General features: G+C 47.2%; 1 protein-coding gene across 1 annotated transcript in view; it reads right to left on the bottom strand.

The window, feature by feature from the left end:
- DNAH2 (dynein axonemal heavy chain 2) overlaps positions 1-15,671 on the bottom strand; it is a 1,666,550-nt gene that overhangs the window by 648,272 nt on the left and 1,002,607 nt on the right. The gene's annotated exons all lie outside the window — the stretch shown is intronic.

Raw genomic sequence — 15,671 nt, 5'->3', positions numbered from 1 at the left:
GGTATACCTAAATGGGTGTGCATCAAAACCAGAGCACAAAACGAAGCCCAGGGTGAAAAAGTAGAGTTGGATTCTGGAATAATAGCCCAATATAGCAAGAGAAAAGGCAACAAGACTGGGGGACCAACTTCAAAACAGAGACCAGAGCAGGTTCCCTCTTCTCGGGGAGCTGAGCCCCAAGAGCTTGAACCTTACACAGCAGAGCTCGTGGGCCCAGGGGGACCCTCTAGGGAGGATCAGTGCCAGGGACAGATGACCGGTCCCACACTTGAAAGCCTGAGACAGCACACTGCTGATCAGGAAAAGGGAGATATCAGTGGCTTCCACAGGACCTTTTAAGAGGAGGAACTCCTATTCAGTGATGCAAGAGATCCCACACCTGGTGCCACTAGGGAAGTGATACAGCCTAGAACAGTTTAGGGAGTTTCTCCTCACTTTGGCCCATGATGTCCCCCTAGCTGGGCATCTTGACCAGGCCAAAACATGGAGTAGGTTGGTGAACCATTAATACTGGCCAGTTATGTCCCAGATGGTCAAGGAGTTTTGTAACTCCTGTCCTGTGCTACCTGTCAAACCAGTGGCAAGACAGGTGGCTACACAAAGGCCCCCTTAATTCCACGTCCAGTTGTTGGGGTTCCCTTTGAAAGGGTAGGGATTGACATTGTTGGTCCCCTTGACCCTGCAACAGCAAACTTGAAACAGATTCATATTGATTGTAGTGGATCATGAAAACCAGGTACCTGAAGCAAATTCCCTGCGGACTACTACTGCCCCTGCAGTAGCTAGGGCCCTCATTGGTATCTTTACAAGAGTGGGCCTTCCAAAAGAGGGAGTGTCAGACAGAGGTACAAACGTCATTTCTGGCTACTTGAAACACATGTGGGCTGAATGTGGTGTGACATATAAGTTCACTACCACCGATCACCCACAAACCAATGGCCTTGTTGAGAGATTAAACAAGACATTGAAAGGTATTATTAGCGGACTCCATGAAAAAACTCAGAAGGAGATGAGAAGTCTTACTGCCATGCATTTTTTAGTTTACAGAGAAGTGTCACAGAAGGGAGTAGGTTTTTCCCCCTTTGAGCTTCTTTTTGGGCATCCTGTAAGTGGGGGGCACTCTGCCTTGTGAAGGAGGGATGGGAGAGAGCTCTCAAAGATCCTAAGCAAGACATTGTGGACTATGTGCTTGGCCTTAGTTCCAAGATGGCTGAGTACCTGGAAAAAACATCCAAAAATCTTGAGGTCAGCCAAGAGCTCCAAAAGGTCTGGTATGACCAAATGGCTGCACTGGTGGAACTCTAACCAGGGAGGAGCCTGTGGCTCCTAGGGCCCTCCACGACAAGTGAAGTGAACCCTACCCTATTCCAGAAAGGAAAGGGGAAGTCACCTACCTGGTGGACATTGGCTCATGCAGGAACCCCAAAAGGGTTATCCAAGTAAACCACTTTAACCCCTATCATGACAGAGATGAGATGGCCATGCTCATGGTCACTGATAAGGGACAGGAAGCTGAGAGTGAACCTCTCCCTGATCTCCTCTCCAGCAACCCAAAAGATGGTTCTGTAGGAGTGGTCTTCTCAGACACCCTATCTGACCAAAAGCAGACTGACTGCAAGCAAGTCTTGCATCAGTATGCTGAGCTCTTCTCCTTGACCCCTGGTCATACTACCTTGTGCACACATGATGTGGACACTGGGGATAGCTTGCCTGTCAAAAACACAATGTATAGACAGTCTGATCATGTCAAGGGCAGAATCAAAGTGAGGTCAGCAAGATGCTGGAATTGGGAGTCATTGAGCACTGGGCGAGCCCAGTGGTTTTAGTCCCCAAGCCTTATTCCCAGGGTGGAAAGAAAGAAATTAGGTTTTGTGTGGACTACAGAAGTCTCAATGCCATGATCAAAACAGATGCCCACGTAATTCCTAGAGCTGATAAATTGATTGGCAGGCTAGGGGCAGGCAAATATCTCAGTACATTCGTTCTCACATCAGGGTACTGGCAGATAGGTCTGACCCCTGGAGCAATAGAAAAGTCAGCATTTTCCACTCATGTTGGGCATTATCAGTTTACTGGTATGCCCGTTGGTTTGAAGAATGCCCCTGCCACCTTCCAACAGTTGGTGGACCAGATCCTTGCTGGGTTAGAAAACTTTAGTGCAGCATATCTTGATATTATTGCTGTCTTTAGCTCTACCTGGCAGGATCACCTGATCCACCTTGGAAAGGTCCTTGATGCTCGGCGAAAGGCAGTCAGGGCAAGCAAGTGCCAGATAGGGCAGGGCCAGGTTGTATGCTTGGGCTATCTTGTAGGTGGAGCACATTGTCCAACCACTACAAGCCAATATCCAGACAATTTTGGACTAGGTAGCTCCGACAACCCAGACTCAAGCCAGGGCATTCTTTGGCTTGACTGGGTACTACAGGAAGTTTGTGAAAGGATATGGCACCACTGTGGTCCCTCTTACAGAACTGACCTCCAAGAAAATGCCAAAGAAAGTAAACTGGACAGTAAGCTGTCAAAAGCCCTTTGACACCCTGACAGAAACAATGTGCTTAGCACCTGTTCTTAAAGCTCTAGCTCACACCAAGCAGTTCATACTGCAGACAGATGCCTCTGAACATGGGATAGGAGCGGGCTGTCCTGTCCCCAATCAGTGATGATGGTCATGACCAACCTGTTGCTTTTATTAATACTTGTTTGATTCTCATTTCCTAGTTCAAAGTGACCATAGGCCTCTCAGATGGCTAATGCAAATGAAAGGTGAAAATCCCAAACTGTTAAGGAGGTCCATCTCCCTACAGAGGATGGACTTTACAGGGGAACATACACCTGTGACTGACCATGCCAATGAAGATGGCCTTTCCAAAATCCTCCACTTAGAAGATGAAGACTTCCCTGGGAAGGGTTAGTTTCAGCCTCTTTTGTTTGGGAGGGAGTTATGTAGGAAAGTACCTCTTTTGACGTGGTCATCTCACCACCCCCACTTTTTGCCTGGTTTCTGGTGTAATTTCAACTGAAAGTGCACTGGGTTCCTGCTAACTAGGACTGTAGTGGCAGACCCCTTTCCCCCAAAGCTGCACAGACGTTTTTCTCAATTGGCAAAACCTTTAGCACCCATTGTAAGTCCCTAGTAAATGGTACCCCCGCAGTACATAGGGCCTGGGGTACTAAGGAGAGTCCCTAAGGGCTGCAGCACAAACTGTGCCACCCTTAGTGACCCCTCACCAAGCACATGACAAGATGCCATTGCAGGCTGCGTGTCTTGGTGCAGAAAAGAGTGACAACACAACATGGCACACACAGCCTGTGTGCCCTGTCCCCAAAACACTTCATGCATTATATGTAAGTCACCCCTCTAGCAGGCCTTACAGCCCTAAGGCAGGGTGCATCATATTACATGCAAGGGCATATCTGCACGAGCAGATATGTCCCTGCTTTGTCTTAGTCGATTCTCAATCATAGTAAGTGGCCAGGGAAGCCATTTTTAATGCATGTGCTGGACACTGGTCACTATGAGTTCCCCAGCTTCACATTGGCTTCTCTGAATATAGGGATGCTTGTATCAAACGTCTCAGAGTAATAAACCCTCACTGATGCCAGTGACAGATTTATTAATAACTGCACTCAGAGGGCACCTTAGAGGTGCCCCCAGGAAACCTACCAGCTACTAGTGGGTTGACTGAGTGGTCCAGACCAGTTCAGCGACTATAGACACCTTTCTGGACCCCCAAGGTGAAAGCCAGCACTCTTGAGGGCCAGAGGAACAAGCCTACACTGGGCAGGGTGATATCACCTCACTCAGGCATGATGGACATTCCAGGGCGGGAAACTTCAAAGGCCTAGCTGCCTTTGTAATGGGACCCAGGTCTTTCCAGGCTGTGTGCCACGCTGTGTTTTCACTTTTGTCTGCAACGGCAGCCTGCTACGTGCTTAGTAAGGGGTACCTTAGGGTGGCATAATGCGTATTGCAGCCCTTAGGGTCCCTCTTTAGTAACCTAGGCCCTAGGTTCCAGGTGAACGAGTTACTTACCTTCGGTAACAACTTTTCTGGTGGATATATTAGCTACCTGTGGATTCCTCACCTAATGAATACTCCCATGGCGCCAGCATTCGACGGAAATCTTCTTCCTAGTCTCTGCACGTCGACGAGGACGTCACTCTAGCCCACGCGACGCCGTCTGACGTCATACAGGCAATAAGAGGTCCTCGACGACGTGCCGACGTCAGTACCAACATTTTTTACGTGCATGAGAACAACAACCCAATGCAATGAAAGAGCAAGGCAACATCCCATAACCTTGTAAAATACACAATATTGCAATGAATAGCTGTAAATGTAATATAACTCTCTTTTTTTTTTTTTTTTTTTTTTTAAACGAACAAATATATGCAAATCATGTATATACACAAAGATATATACATATATATATACAGATAAATATACACAAGTATCCATATATACAACATCTATTGCAACCTTGAAGACCAAGAGGAGCGCACTCAAGGATTACTTGGTAAGACCAGAAAGGCAACTGGGAGGCGGGTGGGACCGTGAGGAATCCACAGGTAGCTAATGTATCCACCAGAAAAGTCGTTACCGAAGGTAAGTAACTCGTTCTTCTGATGGATACAACTACCTGTGGATTCCTCACCTAATGAATAGAGTCCCAAAGCAGTACCACGCCCGGTGGCGGGTGCCTAAATGGTCAAACCAAGAAATCCTGCAGCACTGACCGTGCAAAATGGCCGTCCCTTCTGACCTCAGAGTCCAAACAGTAATGTTTCGCAAAAGTGTGAAGGGACGACCAAGTTGCGGCCTTGCAGATGTCGACCACAGGAACACCTCTGGCCAAGGCCGAAGTGGCCGACTTAGCTCTGGTGGAATGAGCTCTAATGCCCTCAGGAGGATCCTTCTTTGCCAAAGAGTAACAGATTTTAATGCAAAGAACAACCCACCTGGAGAGTGTTCTCTTGTGGACTGCCTTTCCTCTCCTCTTGCCCACGTACCCGATGAACAGCTGATCCTCCAGCCTGAAATCCTTTGTTCTATCAATAAAGAAGCTCAACGCCCTCTTTGGGTCCAGACGGTGCAGTCTTTCTTCCTCTTTAGAAGGATGAGGCGGAGGATAGAACGTGGACAAAGTAATTGTCTGAGCCAAATGGAACGGTGAAACAACCTTCGGGAGGAAAGCAGCCTTGGTCCTCAACACCACCTTATCCCCATAAAAAGTTGTATAAGGGGGCTTTACCGATAAGGCCTGCAACTCACTCACTCTCCTTGCAGATGTTATAGCTACCAGGAAAACTGTTTTTATAACCAAATACCTTAAGGGGCAAGAATGCATAGGCTCAAAAGGGGACCCCATAAGGAAAGTCAGGACCAAGGACAAATCCCATTGCGGCATAACGAATGGTTTTGGAGGATATTTATTTAGAAGACCTTTCAAGAATCTGATAACAATAGGGGATTTAAATAACGATGGTTGGTCTGGAAGACAAATGAAGGCTGACAAGGCCGACAAATAACCCTTAATGGTAGCCACTGCACAACCTTTCTGCGCTAGAGACAGAGCAAAAGACAAAACGTCCGATAGATGAGCATGTAAGGGATCAATCTGCCTCTCTCCACACCACGCAACAAATTTAGACCACCTATTAGCGTAGATAGATTGAGTGGAGTGTCGCCTGGCCGCTAATATAACATCCACTACATCAGGCGGAAGAGAGAAGGAACTCAGGTTGCCCCGTTCAATCTCCAGGCATGTAGGTGCAGACTCTGGAGGTTGGGGTGTAAAACCTGCCCCTGCGACTGCGAGAGGAGGTCTGCCCTGAAAGGGAGACGGAGCGGAGGGCACATTGAGAGTTGGAGAAGGTCGGAGTACCACACCCTCCTTGGCCAATCCGGAGCTATTAAGATGACTAGCGCCCTGTCTTGGCGAATCTTCCTCAATACTCGAGGAATCAAGGGTATGGGAGGAAACGCGTAAAGCAACTGGCCGCACCAGGTTATTTGAAACGCGTCCCCCAACGCTCCCTGCATCGGATACTGGAGGCTGCAGAATAACGGACAATGCGCGTTCTCCAGAGTGGCAAACAGATCTACCCGAGGAAACCCCCACCTTTGGAAGATCAAACGGGCTTGATCTGGATGGAGACGCCACTCGTGGTCTGCCGAGAATTGGCGACTGAGACCGTCCACACGTACATTCAAGACCCCGGCCAGATGATTTGCTACCAAGCAAATCTGATGGTCCTTTGCCCAGGACCATAGTCGAAGAGCTTCTCTGCAGAGAAGGTACGACCCTACTCCTCCCTGTTTGTTTATGTACCACATCGTGGTAGTATTGTCCGTCAGGACCTGTACCGACTGACCACGAAGGGAAGGGAGGAAGGCCTTGAGAGCCAGACGTACAGCCCGTAACTCTAACAGATTGATATGAAACATCTGTTCCTCTGGAGACCAAAGGCCTTTGATCTCCAGATCCCCAAGATGAGCTCCCCACCCTAGAGTGGAAGCATCCGTTATGACCGTGGCCACTGGTGGCGACTGTGCGAACTGCTTTCCTTGTGAAAGATTGTTGCTCGCAATCCACCACTTCAAGTCCACAGCAGCATCTCTGGAGATCTTGACAGCACCTCTAGATCTCCTTTGTGTTGAGACCACTGCCTTCGGAGGCACCACTGAAGAGCCCTCATGTGCCAGCGAGCATGCGTGACCAACAGAATGCAGGAGGCAAACAGACCGAGCAGACGAAGGACCTTGAGGACTGGAACTACCGCTCCACTTCGAAACATTGGAACCAATTCCTGAATATCTTGAATCCGCTGAGGCGGAGGAAAGGCTCGACTCAATGTTGTATCCAGTACTGCCCCTATGAACAGGAGGCGCTGAGAGGGCTCCAGGTGAGATTTGGGCTCGTTCACCGAAAAGCCCAGGTCGAACAACAACTGAGTCGTTGACTGCAGATGATGCAACACAAGCTCCGGAGACTTGGCTTTGATCAACCAGTCGTCCAAGTAAGGGAATACTGCTATCCCCTTCCTTCTGAGCTCTGCCGCAACCACCGACATCACCTTCGTGAAGACTCGAGGTGCTGAAGTAAGACCAAACGGAAGGACCGCAAACTGATAGTGCTGCGACCCCACCACAAACCAGAGATACTTCCTGTGCGACTTGAGTATCGGGATATGAAAGTAAGCATCCTGCAAGTCGACAGACACCATCCAATCTTCCTTGTTCAACGCCAAAAGCACCTGAGCTCGGGACAGCATCTTGAACTTTTCCTGTTTGAGGAACCAATTCAAGATCCTCAGATCCATGATTGGTCTCAACCGACCATCCTTCTTGGGAATCAGGAAATACCTTGAGTAACAACCTCGACCCCTTTCCTGCTCTGGGACCAACTCCACCGTGCCCTTTGAAAGGAGGACTTGTACCTCCTGTTCTAGCAACAAGAGGTGTTCTTCTGAACAATAAGATGGGCGAGGCGGGGTGGGGGGCGGGAACTACCGAAAGGGAAGGGTGTAGCCTTTTCCCACAATACTGAGAACCCAAGTGTCCGTTGTAATAGTCTTCCACTTGCGGAGAAAATGCCTTAATCTTCCCCCTACAGGAGAGGAGTGAGTGGGAAATGGTGGAAGCCTAAGGCTGCTTTCCCTGCTGCACCCCTCCAGAGGACGAGGAAGAGGCAGAGTGTTGCTGAGAGGCTCCTCTGGTGCGGGCCCTACCTCTCCCTCTAAAAGATCTATAGGGATGGGAAGAGGCAGGTTGCTGGAATCTCCCCCGAAAGGAAGAGGAGGAAGAGCCACGCCCAAATCCACGAAACCTCCTGAAAAATCTGGAAGAGGCAGAGGAAGAAGGAGCTTGGAGCCCTAACGATTTGGCTGTGGCCCTGCTCTCCTTAAATCGCTCCAAGGCCGAATCTGCCTTGGCCCCAAACAGTTTGTCCCCATCAAACGGGAGGTCCAATAGGGTAGACTGCACAACCGCAGAAAACCCCGAATTACGGAGCCAGGCCTGTCTCCTTGCCACCACAGCCGTGCCCATTGCCCTAGCCACCGAGTCGGTCGTGTCCAGCCCAGACTGAATAATCTGGGTCGCGGCAGCCTGGGCGTCCGAAACAACATCCAAAAGACCCTGGGGAAGCTCCGTAAATGATGACGAAATGTCATCCATAAGAGCATGGATGTATCTCCCCAGAATGCAAGTTGCGTTGGTGGCCTTCAACGCCAGACTGCAGGATGAAAAAAAAGTCTTGGACTGCGCATCCAGCTTTTTCGAGTCCCTGTCTCCAGGCACCGTCGGGAAAGATCCAGGCACTGATTTTGATGAACAGGAGGCTTGCACCACCAAGCTCTCCGGTGTAGGGTGTCTAGAAAGAAAGCCAGGGTCAGATGGTGCAGCTCGATACCTCCTGGCCACAGCCCTATGAACCGCTGAGGAAGATACTGGCCTCTTCCACACCTCTAGCTCCGGATCAAGCAAAGCCTCCCGTCGACGGATGCGGCGTGACCGTGGGACTGACTTCCCAAGTCCTCCGGCGCCGATCCGAAGGCGACCTGGAACGAGTCTCCTTGCTTGAATGGCGCCGTGAATCTCTACGGCGCCGGGAGTCTCGATGACGCCGATGCCTTGGCGAAGAAGACTTCTTGTGATGCTTTTCTTTCTTCGACTTCGCCATAAACAACTTAGCCTCACGTTCCTTGAGGGCCTTCGGATTCATGTGCTGGCATGAATCGCAAGTTGAGACGTCGTGGTCGGAGCTCAAACACCAAAGGCAGTCGGAGTGAGGATCTGTAACTGACATCTTGCCCCCACACTCTCGACAAGGCTTGAAACCCGACTTTCTCTGCGACATTATTACTGCAGAGAAGGACTACGCAGCAAAAAATACACTGTAACCACAAAAGTAACAGTTGCTCCCTCGAAGATAACCGTTTCGAATGCACGGAAAAAAGGGAACTGACGTCGGCACGTCGTCGAGGACCTCTTATTGCCTGTATGACGTCAGACGGCGTCGCGTGGGCTAGAGTGACGTCCTTGTCGACGTGCAGAGACTAGGAAGAAGATTTCGGTCGAATGCTGGCGCCATGGGAGTATTCATTAGGTGAGGAATCCACAGGTAGTTGTATCCATCAGAAGTACCATTTACTAGGGACTTACAGAGGGTGCTAAAGGTTTTGCCAATTGGGAAAAACGTCTGAGCATTTTTAGGGAAAAGAGATCAGGCACTGGGGACCTGGTAAGCACAAACTGGTTAGCAGGAACCTGGTGCAGTTTTTAGCTGACATTACATCAGATACCAGGCAAAAAGTGTGGGTAACCATGGTCCTTTCCTACAATGGATGGTAATGTCACAAAATTGGCTATTTTACATTGAGTATGAAGAAGAAAATTGGTTACTTACTTGTAACTATAGTTCTCCAGTATTGGTATCTTTCATAGATTCACATGCTTGAATCATCCCCGTCGTTGAGGTTGGAGCCTCACGGTAACCTTAAATATAAATAGCAGTAAGTGTATCACACTAAGCTCCAATGGCCTAAATGGGCACTGTTATAGCCTATCCATGTTCTTTTATAAAAAAGAACCAAACTTGAACTACAACCAATCAAGCGCCAGAACCTTCTAGAACACTCCCCACAGAGACTGTTTCACTCAGATTTTCTAGTTCGAGTGTGCAGTAGATAGTTTTATGATTAAGGTGAGCCTCTGAGGGGAGGAGGGTGGGTCGCATGTGAATCTATGAAAGATACCAATACTGGAGAACTATACTTACAGGTAAGTAACCAATTTTCTTCTCCAGTATTGGATCTTTCAAAGATTCACATGCTTGAATTAGAGTAGCAAGCAGTAATATTATGTAAACTCGTCATAACATCCATAATAATAGGAATGATGTTATATTCAGTTAATATTAGAAAGCAATATAGCTATGTATCGAGAATAATACCAATAATAATAAAAATAACAATAATAATATTAGATAAGTATAGATCACATACCTTTCAAGTGGAAGGTGGGATAACCAGAGAGGCTCACCTTAACGGAATAGATGTCTCAACACTGCTTGCCCAACAGCTGTGTCGGTCTTGTTCGCTTCATCGAGTCAGTAGTGCTTTGTGAAAGTATGCTGGCTGGACCATGTTGCTGCTCTGCAAATGTGTTGCAAGGGTACTACAGCGAAGAGTGCCTCTGATGTGGCCACTGCTCTGGTAGAGTGGGCTTTAACTTTACTTTGAAGCGACTTTCCTGCTTGGGCATGACAAAATTGTATTGCTACACCGATCCACCTGGCAATGGTCTGCTCAGATATCGCAGAGCCCTTTCTGGCATCTCCAAAAGTTACAAATAGCTGGTCCGATTCCCGAAGGTTCTTTGTTCTTTGAAGATAGAACTTTAAACATCTTCTTGTATCCAGCGAATGCAGTGCTTTCTCCGTAACCATTTGTGGGTTAGGAAAAAACTTTTTTAAGACCACTGGCTCATTTAAATGGAAGTTTCATGGTACCTTTGGTATATATTTTGGATTTGTTTGAAGTATCACTCCATTTGGAGTAAACTGAAGAAAAGGTTCTTTGATGGTGAAGGCTTATATGTCACTCACCCTTTTTGCTGATGTGAGAGCCAGTAAGAACGACATCTTCCATGAGAGGAATTTTAACTGTGACCTGTGGATTGATTCGAAAGGCAGCTTCATGAGTTGTCCAAAAACTATGTTAAGGGACCTTAACAGTGGAGGTTTGTGCACCGGTAGAAACACTCTAAAAAGGCCCTTGAGGAATTGTTGTACAATTCTGGTAGAATATAGTGAGGAGGTGTGCTGAGAGCGGCGTTATCTTGAGATTGCTGCCACATGTACACGTATGGAAGAATACGAAAGCCCAGATTTCGCTAAGTGCAACAAATAAGGAGGTATCTGCTCCAGGGGTGACGGGATAGGATGAACTGCTTTCGCGGCACACCACAAACAGAGTTTATAGGTCTTATTGGTGGTGTCCGCTCTGGCTTTGGCCAATATTTCCCTACATTCCGATGAAATGTTCAAGGTGGAATATTCACTGAATTCAAGAGCCAGACCGATAAGTGTAGAGATGAAGGATCTGGATGCCTGATCTGGCCCTGGTGCATGGTCAGTGGGGTTGGTGTCTATCTGAGTAGAACATATGGCTGTTCCGAATACAGAAGGAGTTCTGCTCAAACCGTCCGCTAAGAGATTTGTTTGCCCAGGCAGGTGTTCCGCTTTCAGAGAAATTTGGTTTGCTATGACCCATTTCCATATACTCTGAGCTTGACGTGAAAGCTGCAAGGATTTCGTGCCGCCCTGTTTGTTCAGGTAAAACATATTTGTGGTATTGTCCGTTCTGTTGAGAATTGTTGAGTTCTGTATTCTTGGCAAGAAGGCCTTCAGCACCAGATCTATCGCTTTGAGTTCCAGTTGGTTTATATGAAGCTGTTTGTCTTTTTGTGTCCAGTTGCCATTTATCTGGAGATCTTGAGGGTGGGCACCCCAACCCTCGAGTGAAGCAACTGTCGTTATTATGTATTGCAGCACTTGTTGAAGAAAAGAAAGGCCTTTGGATAAGTTGGTCTATTTTGCCCACCAAGACATGGCAGTTTGCATTACTGGTGTGATGAGAATTCGATCGTCGAAGGAGCCATTCACTTGGAGCCACTGAGAGTCCAGTTGCTCCTGTAGAGATCTCATGTGCAGTCGGCAATTTGGGATCAGTGGAATACATGAAGAGATCATTCCCGTGAATGATTTGTAATTTCGAACTAAAAAAAACGTTTTGCTGATAGCTTTTGAGCCATGCTGGATAGCTTACGTTGTCTCTCCCGAGACAGAAATGCTTTGCTTTGGACAGTATCCAGAATTGCTCCTAAGAAATTCTGCCTCTGTGTGGGATGGAAGTGTGACTTGCGATAATTGATGGTAAGACCCAAAGTTTTGAACAACCGGAGGAAAATGGCTGTGTGGTTTACCACCTGAGCTTTTGTGGATGCCTTTATGAGCCAGTCGTCTAGCTATGGAAAGACCTGTATGCCCAGCTGGCCTAAGTGGGCTGCTACTGGCACTAGCACTTTGGTAAAGATTCTGGGGGCCAACTTTAATCCGAATTGGAGGACACAAAACTGTAGATGCATACCAGCTACCCTGATCCTGAAAATCTCAGATGGTTTTGATGTATTGGGATATGGAAGTACACATAATGGAGGTCTAGAGATGTCATGTGATCTCCTGTGTTCAAGAGGCATAGAATGTCCTGAAGTGTTACCATGCGTAACATCTGTTTTTTCAGAAACGTGTTTAAGGACCTAAAATCTAGGATGCAACGCCAATTCCCAAAGGTTTTTTTACTAGAAAAAAGCAGGAATAAAAGCCCCAGTTCCTGTGCAGTGTTGGAACAATTTCTACTGCCCCTTTGGGTACCATCACATATACTTCCCTGAGGATGTGTTTTAACATTGGAGGTGGTGGTCCTGACAGAGGGGTATTTGGAGGCTTCTGAATGAATTCTAGAGTATGTCCCCTGGATACTATATCTAGTACCCCCTTGTCCGATGTTATCTCCAACCACTGAGGAATGTGGTAAGTGATGCGGCCTCCAACACAGGTGGAATTGGTAGTTGGCATTAATGTCCAGTCATTGTTTTCTACCTGTGTCTCTGCCACGGGTAGCAGATCTTCCCTTCGTGGGATGTCTATAGGCAGCTGTAGGTGGTGCCCGATATTGCTGCTGGTGTTGTCCATATTGCTGTTGAACACCTGTCTGAGCTGTTTACTATTGTGGTCTATATGCTTGAAAACCACCACGAAAGGTAAGTAAGTTCCTCTTCCTCTTGCTTCCTGAAATGGTTGCTTTTTGTACTACAATGTACCCAGGGATCTGGCCGTGTCCGTATCCGCCTTTATGGACTTAAACATGTCATCCACATGTTTGCGGAAGAGACTTTCCTCATCATATGCCAAGTCAAGTATCCTACTTTGAACCACCGGCCCAAAAGAAGTAGACTTTAGCCAGCCCTGTCTTTGCAAGACCGCTGCCCCTGCCATTTGTCTGAATCCCGTTAGTGAGATATCAATTGCACAATCGATCACTTCAGCTGCGATCTGCTCTCCTTCCTGCAACACCCTCTTTGCCTCTAGTTTAGCATCCTCGGGCAAGAGCTCAACGTAAGAGGACATGTATGCCCACATTTGGCGATCATATCTGCCGAAAATGGCTAACGAGTTGGCAGCCTTGACTCTTATTGCTGCTATTGAAGAGAACCTTTTTCCTATGTTGTCCAGTTGGCGTCCTTCTCTATCTGGCAGGGATGTTATTGGTGTGGAAGGATTTTTTGAACAGCTTTGTGCCGCTTGAGATAACACAGAATCTGGCTTTAGTTGTGTAATTAAACAAGCTGGAGCATCACCTGGGGCTTTATACTTTTTCTCCAATCACGGGATTTGGGAAGGTATTGTAGCTGGATTTCTCATTGCCTTCAATCCTTCCTGCCATATGAAGTCTACTATAGGGATAGCTCTGACTGACTTTTTCGTTGGTTCCTTAAAGTCATATAAGAAACAATCAATCAGTTTCCCTAGAAAGAATGGGCAGTTCAAAATGTTTAGCCACTCTGTCCATCAAATCATGGAATCCCCCTATGTCCTCTGGGGGTGAATCCACCGGTCCTGCCACCGGTGATGATGGCGTAGGAATCAGGTATTCATCCCACTCACTAGGAGTGGTTTTAGGTATTTCTCCCTCTTCTCTATCTTCGTCTGTGGATTGAGGGTTCTCCTGAGGTGGCTGTACAAAAGAGATGTTCGTATCCATTCTGGGTGGTGTTCCTGGATAGCTTTGTAGAGGAGTGCGCAGTCCCTGTTGCAAGTTATGCTGCTGCATGATCGGAGTTGCTGGTAGTGAGGGCGGAAACCTTCTGTAATGGTCCTGCAACATACTCTGGAGGTCTGTCACCAAAGACCTTGGTACAGGGACCGAGGTGTCTATGTTTCCATCTGTAGAATACCACTGATCCAGTTGGACCCTGGCTGAGGAATAGGTGTCCTGATACTGATCATCACCATAGTCATCCAGGTCTTGACATTTGACGTTAAGCTGTGACGGACTGTTGGCCACTCCAAACATTCCATCATCCTGGGAGAGTTCATCATCGTCATCATCTAATAAGTGTTGAGGAGGATACGTAACACCTTGCTTGGGGAGGTATGCATTGGTAGGAATGGAGATGTCTTCTTTCCTACCGTTATTAAAGAGAGAGGAAGGAACTTTGCTGTTCCCGAAATGTACATGGTGAAATCATTTGTAGACGTAGCCCCTGCTGTGTCCGTAATCCACGGTTGTGTCGTTGACGAGGCTGCAGTCGATGAGGATACTGTGAATGGTTGCGTCGTCGACGGTTCCCTCATCGACGAAATCTTCGCTTCATGTCTCGTTGATGGATCTGATGACCAGGGAATTCTTATTGGCTTGTCTCTCGTCGACGATATCCTCGTTGTCAACGGTTCCCTTCTGTATATTGTAGATTTGAGGATAGTCGTCGAAGAAAGCGGCGACGACGTATCATAGGGGGCACTGCCGTGGTGAATGTCGACGTTATCGCTGTCATCGTTACTGTAGATGTGGTCGACGAGCCTTTTCTGTCAGAATCTGTAAAATATTTTCCTGTTTTTTTCTTCGGTGAGAGAGAAGCACTTTTTGGAAGGTGCTTTTTTCCCCGAAAGGTGTTGTAGGCTCTGAGTGAACCTTTTTTAAGGGCTTAACCCTGGTGTCTGATAATTATGATCAGAGCTACCTTGGCCTTTCTGTTTTTCCAGAGAAAGGTGTTTAGATTAAAAAAAAAAAAAAAATCTTTGGAGGTTCTGTCGAAAGGTTCTCTTCACCTTTAGGCATTTTTAAGGACTGAGAAGTCTGCAAGGAGGTTTCACCCTCTTCAGAAGAAGGGTATTCCATGGCTTTCTGCTTTTGGAGCCATAACAAAAGTCTACCCTCCCTGTCTTTCAGGGTTTTATGACTGAAGGTGCCACCCTATTGTCTGAATGTAGGCAGGATATGCACTTCTTGTGGGGGTCATCAATATGAAGTATTTTTCTCCCACAACTGACACGATCTCTGAAAAGTCTTTTCTTTGCTTGCTGGGACATCCTGTCCACTGGAAATCCAAATTCTCTGAGAGAAAACTGTTCTGTGAGAAAAGAAACTGAGCAGAGCTCAAGGAGACTCCCTTCACATGACTTGCGGTAGAAAATCTGAAGGAAACAGCCTCTGTGGGGAGTGTTCTAGGGGGTGCTGGCGCTTGATTGGTTTGGTTCTTTTTTTCTTATAAAAGAACATGGATAGGCTATAACAGTGCCTATTTGGGCCATTGAGGCCTAGTGTGACACACTTACTGCTATTTATATTTAAGGTTAACGTGAGGCTCCCACCTCGACGATGGGGATGATTCAAGCATGTGAATTTATGAAAGATCCAATACTGGAGAAATATAGCCAACTGTGTAACTCTGTGAATAGGACATAACACAGAGAGTGATCCACTGGGATGGGTGTTAATACAGAAATTTCTGACAAAGAGCATTATTGTTCTTACTGCTTCCAGGGTTTGACATCCTGCTCATAAAATTAAACACTATTTTCAAATTTTTTAACATAAGCGCCCCA

This window comes from Pleurodeles waltl, chromosome 12 (genome assembly GCF_031143425.1).
Source record: "Pleurodeles waltl isolate 20211129_DDA chromosome 12, aPleWal1.hap1.20221129, whole genome shotgun sequence".
Taxonomy (NCBI): domain Eukaryota; kingdom Metazoa; phylum Chordata; class Amphibia; order Caudata; family Salamandridae; genus Pleurodeles; species Pleurodeles waltl.
The sequence above is the reverse complement of the archived record's forward strand: the minus strand, read 5'-3'. Positions and strand labels throughout refer to the sequence as shown.